Here is a 21,270-nt window from a genome sequence, read left to right as displayed (position 1 = left end):
TCCCTGTCTGGTCATTGAAGACCAGTTTTCTCTTCATTCATTCCATTAGGGGGAAAAAAATAAAGACCTCAAAGAATCCTTCTGAGGGACTCCTTGCTAACGTGGAAAAATTAGGGTGGATAAAAGCTTTATTTCTTGAGATTCAGAGACTAACCTTTTTTCTTATTATATTGTCGTTTGTTAGTAGTCCACTTCAAGAGTTTTGGCATATGCTACAATTTCCCATGCTTCCTTTAGCAGAGTAAATTTTTCCTAGAAGGATTTATCAATACTTTTCACACAGTGAGAAGTGTAGGGTTTTAAAAATATATATAACTGATTTGTTGAAATATACTATTATCTTTTTTTAACACCTTTATTGGAGTATTATTGCTTTACAATGGTCTGTTAGTTTCTGCTTTATAACAGTGAATCAGCCATACATATACATATATCCCCATATCCCCTCCCTCTTGCGTCTCCCTCCCACCCTCCCTATCCCACCCCTCCAGGCGGTCACAAAGCACCGAGCTGATCTCCCTGTGCTATGCGGCTGCTTCCCACTAGCTATTTTACATTTGGTAGTGTATATGTGTCCATGCCACTCTCTCACTTCGTCCCAGCTTACCCTTCCCACTCCCCATGTCCTCAAGTCCATTCTCTACGTCTGCATCTTTATTCCTGTCCTGCCCCTAGGTTCTTCATAACCATTTTTTAATTATTATTATCATTGTGCTATAAAATCCTCTTGGGCTTTGCTTTTAGTGTCTTGTTTAATTTAACTTTTCTCAAATGACATGGTTCTATCTAATGTTAATTTCCCCACTTGTTCTTTAGTAATTCTTTTTTCCTCCTGTGGTTTTTCATGTTTCTATGTTGGTTCCTTAAACCTTACAGGTAACTGTAATGATTCATGCAGTAAAGAATTATCAGTGCTGAGCAAAGATAAACACAGAATCTGTAATGCAAGAAAGGGGCAGAGAAGCATACCAGGCCCTTACTCCTTTTTGCATCCATTCCTACCCCACCTCTCACTTCCCAATTAAGATTTAATTTTTAGATAATTCTTCCCGAAGCATCGGAATACAACTTCATATCACTTAACTGCATTCCTTCACAAGTGCAGAAATGTAAAAGTTCTACAATGCTCTTTCATGGGGCATCTCAAAAAATAGGCAGGAAACACACTTAAGAGAAAGCTGATTTCAAGCAATCAGGCCAACTGGGGTATGCTAATTTGAACACATTACACGATTGAACCTCATTTTGTAGTCATAGATGGTTGAGATTTCAGAAATTTAGGCTATATAGTCTTATTTCAATTCAAAGTGCTACATTATTTGAGTCTATGAATCTTTTCATTCACAGATTATGTAACATACGGAAGCATACATGAGAAAACCTCTAGTGCAGTTTTATTCTACTAATCTTGTGCTTTCTACCAATGCCTCCTGTCATTCTTGTCAGGTATTTATGGACAGCTAAACAAACACTTTAAAAGTATAGGCACTCCAGTGATCACTCATGATACTAAATGACACTGAACTCCAGTTATTAGGGCCTGATCCATTTGAATGCCTAATTCATTGGGATTGGTAAACAGATCAGGAACGGCTGCAAATAGGAAGCAAAAGTAGATGATGGAGAAGTGAAATCAGGTGAAAGTGCAAGGTGACAATCAAATTAAGCTAAAATCCTGAGTATCAAAGACATCTGGCAATAAGAAAAACAAGAAAGAATACAAAAGACCAAACTAAAGCTTGCAGGAAAAATGAACAGGGAAAACAGGAAAGGCCAGCTGTTAAATTGCTGTGTTTATGTGGAAGGAAGTGAGTGGATGGAGATGTTAATGGTGATGAGACATGAATCCATGGGGCTATGTATATTACAAACTACCCAATTCAGCCTAGGATACATCTGAAATATACGAAACACCAAGTTATCAGGATCCTCTTGTCAGTGGTGGTTCTAGATCTTAGTTATAGGAAAGAGTTAGGGGTAGCAATTTGGTTGGAAGAGAAAACCAAGGGATTTATCATTTAATTATGTTATGTAAGTGGCATTATTTTCCTTAAATGTAAATTAGAGAAAAATAAATATAACACACTTTACTAAAGAGGCTCTATTCACAGTTTACATAATATTTTTAAATACTTATAGTTCATATTAAAATATTTTATTATTATGAGATGGCAGCACCCAGGGATACTTCTGGCTGCAGGTTGCAGAACATTTGGCTAAATTTTTAATCATCTTAAAAATTAAGAAGCCAGAAGACATGCAATTCTAAATTTGGTGCAGCAACTCAACAGTTGCTGCACCACACTGAGCTGCTGTCTGTTCCACCATCATCAGAGCATTGTAGTTTTGTCCCTGGGTATATCATCATGATGTCAAGACGTCTACTGAAGCTGGAGCATCACACCCTCCCCAGCAGCATTCAAGAAAAGAAGGAGAGAACCGTCTTTAAGGCTCTGCTTTTTTTTTTTAACATAGGAGAAAACCTGTCCCAGGACCCTTTCTTTACATCAAAGTAACCAGAACTCAGTCATATCTACCCTTAAACCAAACAGAAGCAAAGAGGAAGAGGACTGCCAAGACTGGCTTGCACTGATCACTAATGCCCTTGGAGGCTGAAGAGCCTACCTTGCCTAACAAAACACAGCTGTGATGTCACCAACAGGGAAGAGTCACAGGCTGCCACACAGCTGCAAGGGGCTTATGCAGACGTGCAAGAATCAGCTAATGTTTTCAGAACTTTTTAAATATCAAACTCAGTCTCTAAGCTTTTAGCATTATATACAATATCGGTTACTTATCAGTGGTTTGGGAAGGCCAATTTAAAATTTTCTGATCTTACTGTATTGAAATTCACGGCCCTAATGTTTTCCACATTGACTATATGAATGATGAAGAAAATCCAATAATGTATTTCATTTCCAACTGGACAGAAAACAAAATTTTAAAAAGTGAAAAAAAAAAAAGAATTAAAGCTACTCACCAGCACATCCCCGGGTACCATCATTCTCTCATTGTATCAGTGATGATGGATCCTTGCTTCAGCCATAGCTTTCTGCATTTTTAGTCAACCTGAGAGAATAAGAAGAATGTAAAAATTAGTCTGGTCTCTAGGCATTCAAAGGTGGCAATGTATTTCATATACATTGAGAATTGCTGCTGAAGAAGTAGTTGATAAGTAATTCAAAGTTACACCTGGACTCAGATATGGGCCTTTAGTCATGACCAGGTAAAACCTCTTTCCTGATTTTTCCTCAGGAAAATGATTATTACATGGTATGGTTTCAGAGGTGACAGCAAGGTTCACCTCTGTCCTCCTATGCCTAGAATTCCTTGTATCTGGAATCATACCTTTAGAGGTCTATTTCTTAGACTAGGAAACTCACTCATGTTAAAATGGAATTTCTGGAGGATGGATAATTATTTAAACTCTACATTATTACACAGCAGTGTGAACTAATTTTGTGTTGTTTCTGAGAACTAGTTTTGGTAAGCAGAAGAGAGAGGTAGGATTATAATGAAGATTCCAAGATGTTAAGTTGGAACTAAATTGGTAGAGAACAGGAAAGACACATTAAAGGCATCAAAGACCCACTCCAAAAGAACAAAAACTAATTTCAATTTCAAACTCTCAATCTTTCAGTCTTTGTGCATTTTTATTAGAAAATGAGAAATGGATTGTCCTATACTGAAAAGAAAATTACTTTTGTTCTTTTTGAGATTTTCTGTTTTCTCTTATTCTTGATAAGTAGTGACAGTTTTCTGGAGGGTTTTTCCCTTGTTTTTTTTTTTTAATAACTTTTCCTAAAATTGTTCTAGAATCTAGGTATGGCTCAAAACCTGGCAAAAAGTGGACTCTAGCTGTAAATTACACAGTAATAGTATAATACGATGGGGCCAGGCATTGAGATGGCCATTTCTGGGATGCAGAAGGACGTGGAATGGAATTCAATTATAAAATCTTAAAATTATCTTCTGGTTAGGTCTCGAACCACTGAAACCTACAATTTTCTCTCTAATTTTGAAAAAAGACTAATAACTTCTTTTTCTTTTAACATCTTTATTGGCGTATAATTGCTTTACAATGGTGTGTTAGTTTCTGCTTTATAACAAAGTGAATCAGTTATACATATACATATGTTCCCATTAATAACTTCTTATACCTACTCTGATACAAGCTTCAAACGATATAAAACCTAGAAATTTAAGTTGAAAATAAAATCCACAGTCACTTCATTTAGGAGCAACTAAGTAAAAATAGTTATTTAAAAATTTAATGAATTTATCAGAAGATAGATTCGTGTAACTGATATTAACACAGTTCCCTCTCACCCTTAGATGTAAGGTGACCAACTTGTTTTGGTTTGTCAAGGACCTTCCTAGTTTTAGCACTGACAGTCCTATATCCCAGGAAACTGGGATGGTTGATCATACCACCTGTATGGAACACATCAATACTGGGAAAAGAAAATATTGCTGTAATTTCATTGATTAGCTAACATTTACAACAGCATGTTGGATAATACAGAGTATGTTTCAATTCACAGTACTCATTAGAATCCAACAACTTCTTTTAAAGCCACTGAATCAACATAATCATATTTTTCTATTCTGCAACATGTAAGAAAATCGTGATGATTCATGGAATAGCACATGCACAGATTTCTTAGAGCACCTGGAGGTGAGGTGCTGTATTTAGTGCCCAAGACAAAAAACTATTGTTGTCATTTGAATTTTCTAGGACCCTGAAAGAAACTTATGCTCAGGTTTGTGAAGCCAAAAGGAAATATGTAATTGTGTAACGATTTCATGAGTCTGGGTAATCGTGACCAGCCATCCTGGTAAAGTAAGCAAAGCTCACTTTGGGGCAGCTGAAAAATTCTCTTTGTCCATACAACTTGCTTGAAATTCAAAACATAACCTTCATAAGAGCCCTGCAAGTCATGCCTTATCATCCCCGGAGGCTCAGTGAAGGTAAGTACCTTGACCAAATTCATGCAGCTAATCCACAGTACAGCTAGGCTTGGACACAGATCTGTCCGTCCCTACAGGTCATGGTCCTCCCATTCCACTACCTCTTTCTGCCCAGCACAGCCTAAGGATCTTCTGAGGAAAAAGACACCATTTAAAATAAATAATACAAATCTATAATATATGTATGAACATGATGACAGCTCCCTCCATTTGAAAACTCATGAGTTGAGCAGTGATGGCATATGAATAGATCTACATTTTTAGTATGAGTGTTTCACTGCTGTGACTGTTCTTGTTCTTATTGTTTAGGTGTGCAGAGCAAGACAGTTTCTCTGTGGAAACTACTCAGTGAAGAGAAACGTGCAAGAGCTAGCTGCTAGAACAGCAGCCAGAGATCCACACTTTTCTTGCTCCTGAATCTGCACTGTCAGATTATTTCTCGTACTTTCCTGGGAAAAGAAGAACGTATTCTGCTATTGGGCATGAAGCACATACAAAAATCATTCCAGTCTCAGAAGCAGTGGTGGCCCCTTGCCCGTTGGGTAGAGGCACAAATGTTTCCTCTTCTTTCCGTGACTTAGGGCATTAGTGAGGGATGCCACGTGGTTCTCAGTAGAGCACAGTGATTAAGGGAGTGGTTTCTGGGGCCACATTACCATCTGGACCACTTGGTCAAGTTACTTCAGCTCTGGGCCTCAGTTTCCTCACCTGTAAAATGGTGATGATCAATTGCCCTCAATGTCGTTGTGCAGTTACTTACACAACATACTTACAATGTAGACAGGCATACAGTAAGTGCTCCATAAGTTTTAGCTATTGCTATTTTCCAGCCAACGGCACACAACATTCATAAAAAGCCATTTACTGAGTCCCAGAGTCCAGAGTACATAGTACGAGGCACCAGAGATACAACAGGTTTAAGATGTGATCTTGGTATTTAAGAATATTACAAACCAACTAAGAAGACAAGAAATGTAAATAAAAAAGACAAACAACAATCAAAGTAGGACCAGCAATTATCAAATTTGATTGCTGACAAACCCTACTAGACAGATACTATTATTTACTCTTCACAGATAAAAAAAAAAAAAAAAAAACTAGGGCTTCCCTCGTGGCGCAGTGGTTGAGAGTCCGCCTGCTGATGCAGGGGATGTGGGTGTGTGCCCCGGTCCGGGAAGATCCCACATGCCGCGGAGCGGCTGGGCCCGTGAGCCATGGCCACTGAGCCTGTGGGTCTGGAGCCTGTGCTCTGCAACGGGAGAGGCCACAGCAGTGAGGGGCCCGCGTACCACAGAAAAAAAACAAAAAAAAACTAAAGCTCACAGAGGTCACCTCTGCTTTTCTCTGCATCCTGCCTCATTACATACAAAGGATTGTGACCTCTGTCTCTCCATCCCAACATGCCGTGAAGTCAAAAGAGCAAGTAGGAAAATCTTGGTGATCTTATCCAAGAAGGGAAACATCTGAGAAAGCCAAGATCAGCCTGGGGAAGCTGACTAAAGGATGCTGTATGCCAAGATCACACAGGCATTTCCATTGTTAGTGCTGGCCAGTCTCAAGCTCTTGTTCATCTCCATCATCATCCTTCTTTCTTCCATGGTACAGACTTCAGGGATCCAGTGAGCTCTCCTTCAGTGCTGCCATTCACTCACCCAGTTCTTGCACAATTGTCTCCATCTCCTTCAAACTGCTGAGCAGTTGGATGATTTCCCCCGCTTTTACCATTCCTTCCCCAATCTCCCCCAGTCTCGCAGCTTCTGGAGGCCAGCTTGTCGATCCTATGTCTTTAAGCTGTTAAATGCCACTCGGTTTGGGATAACAAGAACTAACAAATAATGAACAGGAGAAAGAAAACAAGTTTGAGAATCTTACAAAGTTCTTACAGTCGTGGTTGCTGGCTGATAGTTCCTCACGTCCTTTCAAGAAATTAACAAGGAAGACTGTGTGTTCGATCCTCTGCTTTAGATCCACAGAATAGAGTTGATCTCTGTTCTCCCTTCTTTCTGTGTTTGATCCTCTGCTTTAGATCCACAGAATAGAGTTGATCTCTGTTCTCCCTTCTTTCTTCCTCACTTTCCGAGACATAAAGATTCTTTTGAATGAATGAACCAACCAACAAATACACTATATTGTTGGTGGTCGGAAACAGAACAAATCAACTCAATCTAAAGTGAAAGTAGACTCATACTGAAGGCTTTGAAAGAGTTGGAAAAGTTATTCTCCATCACAAAGGTCCTCCATGGATAAACTGAGGCAACAAATCAAATACTTTACAAATAAAAAAGCAGGCGATAGAACCCTGGAAGAGCTGAATGTTGGGAAATTGCATATATCTAACATGGTCTTCAAATTTGAAGCAGAAAGCATCAATATTAATTTTGATAATCCATAGGGACACTGAAACCACTGGGAAAAAATTAAAAGTATTACTCAGCTTGAATCTGTCCAGCTGATTGTCTCTACAGGCTGAATTTTTTGGATAGCTTCACTTTCTTATACAATTTGAATACTTTCTTTATTTATACTCACTTGTGTTTCAAACAGGATTAAGGAAGTTCAAATCGCATAGATGGATGGAGACCAAAAACAAAATCTGATAATAATTGTTAACGTGTCAAGCTTAGGAGGCAGAGGGAGAGAAGAATGGCTCCTCAGACCTGAAGCAATCATATTTCTGAGAAGGATCCCTATCAACACTTAGAAAGATGTGATTTGGTGGGAAATCGAATAATAAACAGTTTCATCTTCATTAGAAGTAAAATCTCAAACCATCTCTATTAAAAAGAAAAAAACTGTACTTAAAATGACATGCATTTTATTTTACTAAAGTATACGACATTAAGCAAAGGTTTGGTTGCCTTGGTTACAAATTGTTGTCATAGAAGATGCACATCTCACAAAAAAGGAGATATAGAATGCTTTCAATATACTCTGCGCATTATAGAGTAATGGAGAAATTTAAAAATAAACTGGACCAAGCATTCATTTTTGTACTGTTAAGAGATATGTCCAGGCTTGAGCAAAGGATACCTTATGCTACTTTGCATATTCTTGAGCTCCTACGAGCCTTCCTAAAATGTCTCGCAATGTACTGCCAACCACAAAGGTTTTAAGGAAAGTTTTTAAATTTGAGTGATTTTCTATATGTGTTTTTTCTTAGTTCAGTGCCCCACAGTTGTACTCCTAATTGCCCAAATGACTAATAAGAACCTAGCTAAATATTATCAACGCGTCTATTACATGTTAAAGACACTAATCTAGTATATGAAGAAAGTAAATGTTTTTTTCTTTTACATTCTGTCAGAGTCCATTTAATCAAAAGGGGGTTTAGAAAGCCAATCTCCCAAAATGTAGTCTTCTTAGTCAATTGATAAACAGCTCACTAAAGGAAAAAGGTAAACTTTGAGGATCCCATAAGAGAAACAGTAAATTGGTTCATAATTCACATTAGAATTATTACCATAGACTAGGAGAGGGCTGTTCAAAAAATAAGAAACTTCACTGAGTAGGACAGTCAAGGAAAAGATCAAGGGCAAATACACAGGTGAGAATCCCGTCTCTACCTCAAAATTTGTCTCTTTATTATTAATAATTTGGGTTATTTAAAATAATAAAAATTTTGAATTGAATTTTAAAATGTCACCTAGAGAAAAGTGCCATCAATATTCTGATGTATTTCCTTTCCAATTTATTTTTATGAATTTTTTACATACTTAATAAGTGTTTCCTAATAGTATAACACACTCATCCTTCCTGTACTTTAGAACATTTATGTCTTTAATAAATGTTGTTTACTACATGAACCCTCTATTGATGTCTTTGCAATGTAGAAAGAGGAAAAAAGAAAGGGTCAGGGAGACAGCAACTCTTAAAAGAAGAAATACCACACTAAAGACAACCCCAGCACGTAATGTATGATATGTACATTAAGATCTCATTTATATGTTGTAATATATATTTTGTTTATATATGGTTATATTACATATATAAAATTAGGAAGAAATAGAGTTTAATTTACATATGCTGATTTGTAAGGGTGTCAAGCTATACAACAGGGCTGGTAACCGGTGTCAGGAGTGGAAGATGATTGACTCCTATGTAGCTTAACTTGTTAAAATTAGTAAGTCTACTTTTTGTATTTTCAAAAGGGTCAAGTAAAAATATTTTATAATAACCTTTAAGAATACGTATATAAAAAGGTTAACCAGAAAAAAACTTGGATGTAGGCATAGATGCAATTTGACTGAAATTACTTTTTAAAAATCCAAATATTTAAAACAACTGAACAGAAGAATGATTATCTCTGGATGTTGGAGAAATAGGTAATTTTTCCTCATGTTCTTATTCTTTACTTTTTCTAATATCTTATAATACATATGAATTCATTTTGTAGTGGAGAAAAACACAGTCTACACTTTATTAAAATAAAAAGCATACCTGGCTCTGATTCTAGTCTGTTGTTCTTTAGCTGTGAACTGGACAAATCACTTGACCTCCCTAATCCTCATTTTCATCATCTGTAAAGACAATTAGCAACGTCTGCTCTGCCTACCTGATGCATTTTTGTAAGAATTAAATAAAAATGCTTGTGAAAGTACTATATATATCACAATATTCTGTACAAATATAAAATATCGTTATTGATTTAACTAGACCAATGATTTAACTAGATGGCTAAGTAAAGAGAAGAAAGGAAAGATAAATAAATTTTCTTCTACTGCTTAGCAGCTACCCAAGTATAATTCAGCAAGCTACACTTAAAGGATGCTGCGAAGAAGGGGAAGAAGAATGGGGGTGAAGTGGGGAAGAAGGAACTGCAGAAATAAAAGAAAAAACTGCTTACAGACTTTTCTTTTGTAAATATTGCCAAAGCCAGAAGTGAAATTCCTTCACTGCTGTGTCATACACCCCTAAGGACATTATGATCAGATGCTAAGAGCACCCCAGACTGCCAGCTGTTCCTCCTACCTGATTATATGATGAAAAAAGACAATTGTTAAGTAGTTTCTCAGTTTAGCCCTATCCTTCTTTCCTATATTGCCTTGTTATATACTACACCCAAATAAGTACTTTACCAAAACTGCTCATGTGCTGTCAATGGTATAATCCATTCTATTTCAAAATAAACTAGATATTAAAAGTCATTTGACTCTCCTGACTAAATACTTCTCCATAAATAAAAACAAAACGGATAAGAATTAGTGTTACATCAATACAATCTGGAAACATGAATCACTTTTTATTTTTTCAAAAAGTAATCTCAACTAGATCACTTAGCACATTTAAACGTGTTGAACTATTTTGATTATTTCAAAAATCAGATTTTATGCAAGACACCAAAAGTCCACTAGTTTTTCCAGTGATTAAAAAATACTTTTCCGAACTAAGAAGCTGGGTCAAATCCCATTATCAAAAACCATCCTTCATTTTAATAGAATTTTAAAACTCCTGTTTTGATTTGGCTTCTGTAATGCATTTCTTTTTTCAGAAACGATTCTACCTTGATATTACAGACTATCGCTTGATTTTACCAAAGTTTCTGTAGCCTGCAGGGTAAGCCTTCTCTAGTCTGACTGCTATGCCCAGGCCTAAAGGACAGGTGAATAGATTTCAGCAACAAAAGTAAAGAATACATGGAGGCGCCCATGGTCTCACAGTGGGTGATAATTAACTTCTCTGGGGCTTAGTTTCCTAATCTGCAGACAAATATTTGAATAGATTAGTGTATTCTGAGGCATACTGGCCCCACATGATGGTCCATGAAAGATGGGCGGGGGTGGAGTGGGATAAGGGGGATGGTTAAACACAGTGAACTTGAGCAATCCTGTACCCTGTGTTCCCTGTTAGAGAGGCAGTGTGGGTTAGCCAAGCGGATACTTAGAAGAAACCTTTGTAATTCATCCTAAATCGCTGTTTCCAGAGTTCACTTAAGCATGCAAACATTTTGTTGTCCTTTTACAGAGAAGGTGGAGACAGTGAGAACCTTGAACACTGGAATACACTTTGAGGAACTAGATTTTATAATTATTAGCATCCCGTCTAGCCCTGGAATTTTCTGATGCTATGTTGGTCTATTAAAAAGTAGTGAGATGTGTCCTGATTATAAGACAATTATGTCAGCAAACTTTACAATATAAGTTATGTCAGAAAATTTACAATATGGTGAAAAATAAAAGACTAATAAAATTCCTACTGAAAGTGATTCATGCCAAATACTCCCATTTCCTGATATTCCACACCACAAAGAGCTGTCAAACAGCAACATAAATCAAGGGAAAAATGGAATAGATATAAGATTATTAAGCATTAAAGGTTACTGCTTTCACATCTCAGATAAGGAGCCTTATACAGTAGTATCCTTTTTCTTGTGCAGAGAACATCTTTATCATTTGCCAAATACATAAAATGAGGAGTCAGAAAAAGTATCTTTAAATAGATGCTTCCATTTTATAGATACCTGTGGTTGTAAGGTTGCTGTATATCCAGTATATGGGTGGACAGTGCAAAGCAAATTACAGAGAAAAAGAACGAATCAAAAGGCCCAAGGGCTTCCCTGGTGGCACAGTGGTTGAGAGTCCGCCTGCCGAGGCAGGGGACACGGGTTCGATCCCACATGCCGCAGAGCGGCTAGGGCCGTGAGCCATGCCCGCTGAGCCTGCGCGTCCAGAGCCTGTGCTCCGCAACGGGAGAAGCCCGCGTACCGGGGAAGAAAAAAAAAGGAACCCAAAGCATATTCGTTCCCCAGCACTTAGAGAAGCTGGAGTGAGATACGGTGCGGAGTCACCTTGGAGACCAGGGTCAAGGGAAATCATAACAAAATTACTTTTTAGTGACATTCTAATGGCTTGCTAACAGGACCGGAGGAAAGGAAAAGGCAGTGCCGAGATCCTGGGTTTCATTTTTCCCTCAAATATTTTTTTTTTCTAAAATTAACCTTAACGTTTGCCTTCAGCTAGATAAATCTAGGTCCAATCCTGGCTCTGTCATTTCATGGCTGTAGTAGCTTGCGCAAATCCTTTGATGTCTCTGAGCCTATTTTTCGTGTATGTAAAATTGAGATGATAGTATGTAATTTTCACACAATGTAAAAACTAGAGAGTGTAAGTTAAAGTGCCTGACACACAGAAAATGCTCAATAGATGTAAAAATGGTCATTACACTCTTACACTCTATATGCAGGTCTGAACAAGGCACAGTGGAACAATGCGTGGATTCTGTGGTCCGTTGTACTCCCCCACCATTCTACTTAAGGATACCTCCTCTCATGAAGCTGGCCAGGAGTCTCACATCCATCAGGCTAAGCAATTACCCCCCCACCCCTGTCCCACCACGGTGTGTTATAGTGAAAACTAGCAAATGCCATGAGCTTTGACTGTGCTCTGATATGGTGTTCAGCCTATCACAGGCGTAATCTCGCTGACTTTCCACAGCAGCTGTTACCAACGATGAACCTGTAGAATGAAGATGGTGATGGTGTCACCCAAGGTCACCCTGGCATCAGAGCTGGCACTAAACCAAAAGCCTGTCTGACTTTAAAGCTCACGCCCTTCCTCTTCACACTGTACCAGTACTTGTATCCAGATCTATCCCATGAAGTGGTTTTGCTCTAGGCAAGCAGTTCCCAGCCTTTTCCTGAATAGGTTCTCTTTAAACATAAAAACTGTGCAGACCTCTATCATATCCCTCCTCAATGATACTTGGGCTTTTTCATTTCTTTCTGGATGACGCACAAAGATAAACAGTACCCTGATTGCAGATACGCTTTCATACAGACGGGCATGTTATTAGGCATGACAGTAGCCATATACATTAGAAAAATAGATTTACTATTGTGTGGGAGATAAACCGTTTACCTAAATCTGTAGCCTAATCATTGGGATTCACTATCTAGCTCTTTCTTGATCCCGCCAAAACTTACATTTGACTTAGAAGGTCTTCTTTTAGATGTGTGGGTTAATCTGTATTTTGTATTATTGTACATTTTAACAGAAAGATCCATTCTCATAAAAATGAAAATTTTAGATATTCTTTTATTTATTCTGCATATTCATATATAAATTCATAATGCATGTACTATTTGCTGGGTGCCAACGTCTGTCCTCATAGACTTGTAGTCTATAAGGATGCACGGATAAAGAAGCCAACCAGTGCTCGCTTCGGCAGCACATATACTAAAAAATAAAAAAAAAAAAAAGAAGCCAACCAGCAATTAAAATGTATTCTGGAAATTACTATGAAGGGCAGTACAAAGTGCCTTAGGAGGCTGGAAGGCGATGACTAATTCAGGGTATGAAGAAAAGCCTCCAGGAGGGAGTGATATCTAAGTTATGGCAAGAAGAATGGTAGGAAACAGTCAAATGAAAGTACCTATGAGGAAGGAGTAGGGTATGGATGAGAGAAGGGATGGTGGATTTAGGGAATCAAAGAAGCTTGGTATATGATAAAGATAAAATGTGAGGAATACAGTGTCCTTAAATGAGGCTGGAGACCGTGGCACAAGTCTTAAAGGTCCCTGTAAAGGAGTCCAGATATCATGTGGTCTGACTGACATGAAGAGAAAAATACTATACTTCTTTAAATTGCCCAACACAGATGCCAACTTCACCTTGTGCAGATCCAACTCTGTGCCAGAGCTCTTATAAATCCAAATCCTGGTGCTTCACCTCTACCAACCCACTTTTACCAATCTGCTGCATCTACCCATGCCCCAGCTGCAGTGAGTGTTGGTGGCTACCAGCTCATAGATGTTGCCCTCCTCCAGAAAACTGCCCTGAGCTAGTGGAAGCCACTTCACCCAGGAGGGATATGCGCCACCTGACAAAGGCTCTCTCCCTTAACTGAGCTTTCACCAGGCTCCTCTGAATCCTCTGCTCCACTAGCTGGACCTTGGGCCTCCCAGTCTGTCTGTGTAGAATCCAGTTCAAGCAAGAATCTGGCTTAGTCCGTTTGGCAAAAATCCTCCAGCCTTGGTATCTGACCACCCCCTCTATCTGATGACATTTCTCATCCCCTACCCTTGATATTATCTTATCACCCTGGCCTCCCTGCAGCAAGAATTCTGTTGAGTCAGTTTAGCAAAAAAAAAAAAAAAACAAAAAACACAACAAAAACAAAAAAACCCTTATTCCTTAGTAATTTTTCACCCACTGACCCTGCTCCTTGGTTATAAATTTCCACTTGTCCTTGTTGGAGTCAGAATTGAGTCCGATCTCTTTTCCCTACTACAAAACCCCATTGTAGTAATCTTCCATGAACAAAGTCTGCCTTATCATCTTTAACAAGTGTCATAGATAATTTTTTCTTTAGCACACCCATGGCTGAGTGATTATGGTACAAGGATGCACTCTTCAGTGCAGTGAAGAGTCCAAGGCTTCCCCCACGCATCAGACCAAGACTGGACTTGACCTGAAACCACATCTTCACTTGCCTCTTTCTCCTTCCTTACTCGGCCTCACTCCCTCCTAGAGAGGTTTTTCTGAAGACCACCCCCTACATAAATCAAGGGCACCTGAACTCCTGGTCAGGCTCTGTTTCAAAGGGATCCATGGAAGACATGCCATAAAAATTAAAGAAAACCTTTATGAGGTGAAATACTCAGGAAGGATACTAAACTAAGTAAAGTTATCTTTGAATAGATGACTCAGTAAGTGGTTATTCACTATTCACGTGATGCAGCTTCTTGGCATGGCATGACAGTTTAGAAAATCCTGTCCAGAAGACAAAAAACTCTTTCATAATTACTCATAATTTTCATATGCAATCTAGTAAATATCAAACAGGGACTCTATAGACCACAATAACGCTCCATGAAGTTCTTCTCCCTCCAATCCACTTTCCTCACACCAAAGGGGCTTCCTAATGTTTCTCCTTAAAGATTCCCTAGCTCTTCTACTTCGATCCCATTCTTTCCTCCCCATTTCTTCCCGATTGTACATCATGAGAGCATAAAATACTCTCACACCTCATACCCTCTGAGGTTAAGTAGAAGCAGATGGTACGTGAGGAAGGAAAAAATGCTAGAAACATGCATATATTCATAATTTCCATTCCATTATTGTCAAAGTGCTTCACACATTTTCTGTTTGTTTATTTGAGGACTAAATCCTTCATGTCTTTCTCTAATGTTCTATCCATTTCCCTAGCAAGTTGTGCTCGATCAATAAAGCAGAAGCACAGCTAAACCCCTGAAATAAAAATTGTGTGTGTGTGGAAACATTTCATAAAATAAGTTAAAACTAAAATGGCTACGATGTGCTCCTTATCTCTATCTCTCTTCACACCTCCCTTGAGGCAAAAATGCTTATTATTACCAATAGAGTGTTCTAGAGTACCAAGAGAGCCTTCCTTTTAAGGCTCTCTTAAAAGGAGTGTGAACTGGGACAAAGCAAAAGTGTAGGAAGATCAAAGATTGTCTTCATCGTGAAAAATGATTAACAATCTCCACCTTCCAACCAATGTGGCTGTTTTGAGACTGTAAAAAGCACTTGGCACTCTTCCCTGGAAGCCCCACAATGGCACTCAGAGGTCCATGGATGACCCTTCCACATGTGCTGCCAAGAGCTATCTGTACTTTGCTAAAGTGAACCACCAGCACTAAGGAAAGTCATTAAAATCTTAGCCCTGGAAAAGGTATCTTGGAAGTGCTTCCTTTAGTTAGTAGGGGCAGCAGCAGCAACAGTGGAGTCCCATTTATTGCAGGGTGTCAACACAGTGCTGTTCTCTGAATGTACAGCACTGTGTACAGCAGACCTGGCTCTGCCAGAGCCTTCAGGAAGCCCACTTTCTGTCAAGTGGGTTGCTTTTCTGTTTTATTAGATGCAAACTAAGGAAAATCATTGTCTTTATGGCTTCAAGAATTCTGTGTGCATACTTCAGATGTCTGATTTATATGTTTTTCTAACCAATTCCAAAAAGAAAATGTGATCGTAGATATTTTTTTAAGGGTTGCAATGCCAGATTTTATTCCAGGGAGTTGAAGCAATGGATGGCTAAAGCTGCCTCCCTTTCCCAGACTATTTAGTTGGGGTTAGATCAATTCTCCCATGCAGTCGTGAGTTCCTTGAACGAGGTGTCCTTCTTATGCGATGTTGTATTCCAAGCATCTACCATATAATCAATTAGTGCTTAATGTTTCTGAACTGAATTTCTTCCATCCACATAGTAGGAATATAAGAAGCTTTTCTTATACATCCAGGAGTTACTCTGATAAATTGGTGCCTAACAATGTATATTATTAGGCTGTGTCCTCTCATTAAATATATTATTATCAAATGAGATCTTATAGTCTCAATTGTACAAGGGGAAGAAACTGCATATTCCATTTCCTCAATATTTCCTCTCCATGCCAATACCTTACACAAGAAATATATTTTACCAGATAAACTGAAGTTATTGATAACTAGAGGTAACATATAGTACAATATTAACATTACATATTATTCGTATTGTTATAACCTTTTGAGTTCCTAATTATAAATAATGGGATTGAAGAATAAAGAGAGAATTGCTTCAGACTAGTTCTAGTCTCAGTTAGTAAATATTGCTGAACTTTTGCTTATCCCCTGCCTAGTTTCTGCTATCTCAACATCTTCTGGTGACCAGAATGGCAGCCTATTGAAAAAATAAACTAGAGGGAGGTAATAAGCTGCAAGTCATACAATCATAAGTTCAACCTAAATTGGCAAACAGGTGCACCCTGATAAGCAGACTTGGAGTTTCCATGTGAAACTTGAGCTGACTCTGATTAAACTAAATACGCTGGAGCAAAGCAAAGAGTGTGGGGTGAGATGAATCCCCAAAACTCAAATGCCGAAAGCACTACTCCGTGTTGAAAACAATCAAGGGGAACCTAATCGGTATGTCTTCAAGATATTTCACTATAGGATCTCTCCTAGAATGCACACGTTTGGTAAATTCATGACAGTATTAAAAAGGACTCTTTTACTGTACATTGGACATTTTAGAGAATTTAATGGCTTAAATTAAAAGTCTAGTGAAGGCAATGAATACACACCACTTTGGAAATTTCTTGGGCAATATAATATGGAATTTACTTCTATGGAGAATTCTCAGTGAAGTCTGTCAAAGGTATTCTTGATTGAATAAAGGTAACGTTGATTGAAGTCAATTTTAACATTTTGCCATTAAATAGCCAATGAAAGTTACCTAGCCAGTAGGACTGTATTGCTGTTTGTATAATGGGAGTTAAAAAAGAAATCTCTTTAGAAAGGCTACTGTAATATGCAAGCGGAAAGCTCTTGCCATAGAGGTCAACAGAATACTGGTAATGCAGACTCAGTTCTAACAAATCAAGTCCTGCACAGACTGAGTTACACAGAATCACTGCTCTTCCAACAGGATTATGGACATAGAGTGTAGCATTTCTGAAAGGAAGTGCTCCCTTGAGAGTGTGTACCACTTAATATACCTTCTGTCACATGCACCCCAATGTTCATAGCAGCACTATTTACAATAGGCAAGACACAGAAGCAGCCTAAATGTCCATGACAGTGGAATGGATAAAGAAGATGTGGTTTATATACACAATGGAATATGACTCAGCCATTTGCAGAAACATGGATGGATCCAGAGATTGTCATACTAAGTGAAGTAAGTCAGACAGAGAAAGACAAATCTCATATGATACCACTTATATGTGGAATCTAAAAGAAAAAATGATACAAATGAACTTATTTACAAAACAGAAATAGACTCACAGACATAGAAAACAAAATTATAGTTACCAAAGGGGAAAGGGGGAGAGGGATAAATTAGGAGTTTGGGATTAACAGATACACACTACTATATATAAAATAGATAATCAACAAGGACCTACTGTAGAGCACAGCGAACCATATTCAGTATCTTATAATAACCTACAATGGAAAAGAATCTGAAAAAGAATACATATAAATGTATAACCGAATCACTTTACTGCTTGGCTGTACATCTGGAACTAACACCACATTGTAAATCAACTATACTTCAATTAAAAAAGAAATAAAATTTCAGAAAAGTGTAAAAAAATGAAATAAAATACCCTCTGTTAAAGACAGAAACTGCTGCAGTACCACTTGGTAACAAGTGACTTTCATTTTTCAAATTAATGATAAAGTCCAAGAGCTAAGATACATCACAAGGGCCAGGATCAACTGACCTAATATTCTGCAACATCCACATAAATGGCCATGAGTGTGAAAAAAGTCAAAGACATGCTCAACAAAAAATTTTTAAAGAAAACTAAAATAGGATCCTTTGCTACTGTTGTTAGACCACCATGGTTGATAAAGGCAAAAGTCTATGGGGTGAATATACTGTAGGGAACCTTCACAGAGACAATCTCAAGTTATCTACCACAAAAGTCTTTTGAATAAGAGAAGGTTTGTACAAATCTGAACCAATTCCATAAGAACAGCTGAACAACAGACACTATTTTTAGATTCCCTAAGTTACTTTAGCGCCTAGCATAAAGCTTGTATTATACAAAGAATTAATCAGTATTAGTTTCATTGAATTGAAATCTATTTGGAGATCAGTATCAAACCAACTCTGAATTTGTTCAACTGAAAGCTAGACATTTATCTTTCCATTGAAGGGAAAAACTGAAAAATTCACTAAAGTGTTTAATCACAGCATCATGGAAACCTCCACACAAATAGGGGGGACTAGACAAGTCATTTCAGGGTTAAATTCTAATGGAAGGTAAGACTTCATGAGGTCTATATGTGGTTGTGAACAAAGCATTTGAGAAACTTTAGTGGTCAGCAGGTTATTCTGATGGCCTGGGATCGGCTCAGATAATAAAGATTTCAAAATTGAGTAACATTTCCCATGTATCACTTTGGGTTTAAATGTGAAAATATGTGGTGTTGGTCAAAAATCCACATTGATTCTGCAGGCCCATTCCGGAGGAAGAACTTTACAAATGCCATTGCCTCTTTTTTCCCAAACTAGCTTGAAGTGTTCCTAGTTCCAGGAATTTTCTCTGACAACAGGTCTAGATTTGCTTCCTTCAGGTTGGAATCTGGCCACATGTGTCTCCTGCCATCACCATGTCTCATCAGCCCCAGGAAAATGCTCACACTAAAAGAATGGAGCAGAATATTCTGGATATGTCCAGGCAGACGGAGTCTGCCAGGTTTATCATTTCCTAAAATGGCACTCCATGTTCACTGCTGGGAGTCATGTCTGCAGAGGAACTAGAGAGGCAATATATCTTGGCTTGCATCTCCAATTGTAATTACATGGCAAACAAAAATAGATTCTAGTTGCTGGTCAGTCTGTTTTACTCCTCATTTGGTTTTGCCAAAAGATTTTCCTCTCTGGCGTAACGCTGAAGTCAGTTCTCTTGTACTCTCAACTTCTGCCTGGAGAAGCCCACTCATACACAGTATTGTTGAGCAATTTTAAGTTTGCTAAAGACGTCAGAGCAGAAATGAAGTAGGGGATTTATATATAGCACATTTCAAGGCAAACCACCCTCAAATCCTGCTCTTCTCCAGACTCCGTTGCTTTAATAGCAGTTACATTCAACCCCTCTGTAAGCTCTCGCCTCAACTTTGCCAAACCAACTCTGCCCCCCACACTCTTATATTCCTCTCACCTCCGTACAGGACAGAAAGAAAAAAGCTAAAGAAATAATGATAACAATTCTTGCATAAAGAGGACACCATTCATCTGAAGGTAGCAGAGAAACATAGCTCTGTAAAGACTCCTAGGGAAACACCATTAGTTTCATTCAGGCATCTCCTTGGTGTGGTACCACCCTCCCCATTCAGCTTATCAAAATAGTTGTTCCAAACCCAAAAGATTTTTTCCAAGGAGTATTATTTTGCAGGAGTACAGATTCTTTCCATATTGTTTCTGTAGGAAATGGGCACCTGGACCAGTATGATTTCCAACCACAGGAATTGAGATCGAGGGACCTGTGCCTTTAAGTTCTAGATAGCAGATGGGCAGTGTAGTCAAAGTGCCAGGTTCTCTTCCCCGTGCAAATGAAGGAGTAGAGCCATTGGGTTCAACTATCCCAAAGTCAACTGGGTCAAGATCTCATCAGAGTCCCACTGGAAAGGGAGCTACTTTGCTCTCTGGCAAAGAACTATTAATGTGATCTCAACTAATATCAAATAAATGCTTAAGGGTTTTAATCTAAGCTTGCCTATTAATGGGGGGGTGGATTTAGGAGAATTATAAATAATTACAGATGTCAGGAATGATGTGCTGTTGTTTATTTTGCATTCCTAATAGTGATTTGCTCTTTTGGAGTTTAATAGCTGCATTTCTAATATGATTAGCTCAAAATAATAACAGCTTCAGTGAAGGATTTATATTGAAATCCTTTTTATTCCCTGCCTGTTTATTGCTAAGCCAATATGGAAAGGTATAACATTTATTAGCTATTTGGACATTTGTCTCCTGAAAAAAGTCTTCTATATTAGGAAGTTTAGTTGGACTTAGTGACCAAAATGTAGATGCAAAAAGTGAACATATTTGGCCTCAGCCAAACAAATAGGCACAGTTCTGCATATTCAGAAATCGTAAGACACTACTGGACACGATTCTATACAAGCACATTCTAGAGACTAAGTTCCATAAAAAATAAATGATATTGTAATGTGAGGTTTCTTTTTTAAAAAAGTTCTAGCCTCCTTTTATCAGCTCACACGTAAAATTCAAAATAAAAATATTCTCTTACATAAGTATAACAGATTTGTGACAGTAACAAAAAAAACATGGTGATAGTGTTAATTAGTTAAGAATCATTGGAATGACGTATGTACTGTAAATGTAGACAAGCAAATTCACCTTGTAGCACTATGACTCATTTTGATTCTAATTGCTTTTGCAGGACTTTGATCCTTTCCCGAAACTTTATTAACATAAAGACCACAAAATTCAGCTGCATCTAGCAGAGAAAGGTATCTATGTTAACATTAATTTCTTGGAGAGGTTCTGCCTTAGAATATAAGTGGCTCGAGATTGCAAAGTATCAGAAAATGGGTCCCACTTCCCACCCTGCCCCTACCCTCAAACCCAGGACCCTAAATGAATTCTTCATTATGCTGTAAAACAGTCATACCAAGTAATAATCTTTCCTCCTAAGAAACAAAGAGTCAAGCCACAACAAAAAGCCTGTTGTTATTTATCATTTTTATAATTAATCCTAAACTGGCAAAGCCAGCTAATCTTAAAATAAACTGTACAACTAAGGGAATAATGTACAGAGGTGAGGGGAAATTTTATCCTTTCCAAATGCATAAGAACTTTCCATAACGTCATTAATGAAGGAAAGAATTAACA

The sequence above is a fragment of the Lagenorhynchus albirostris genome, chromosome 12 (assembly GCF_949774975.1).
Source record: "Lagenorhynchus albirostris chromosome 12, mLagAlb1.1, whole genome shotgun sequence".
In the NCBI taxonomy this organism is placed as follows: domain Eukaryota; kingdom Metazoa; phylum Chordata; class Mammalia; order Artiodactyla; family Delphinidae; genus Lagenorhynchus; species Lagenorhynchus albirostris.
Note: the sequence above shows the minus strand (reverse complement) of the source record.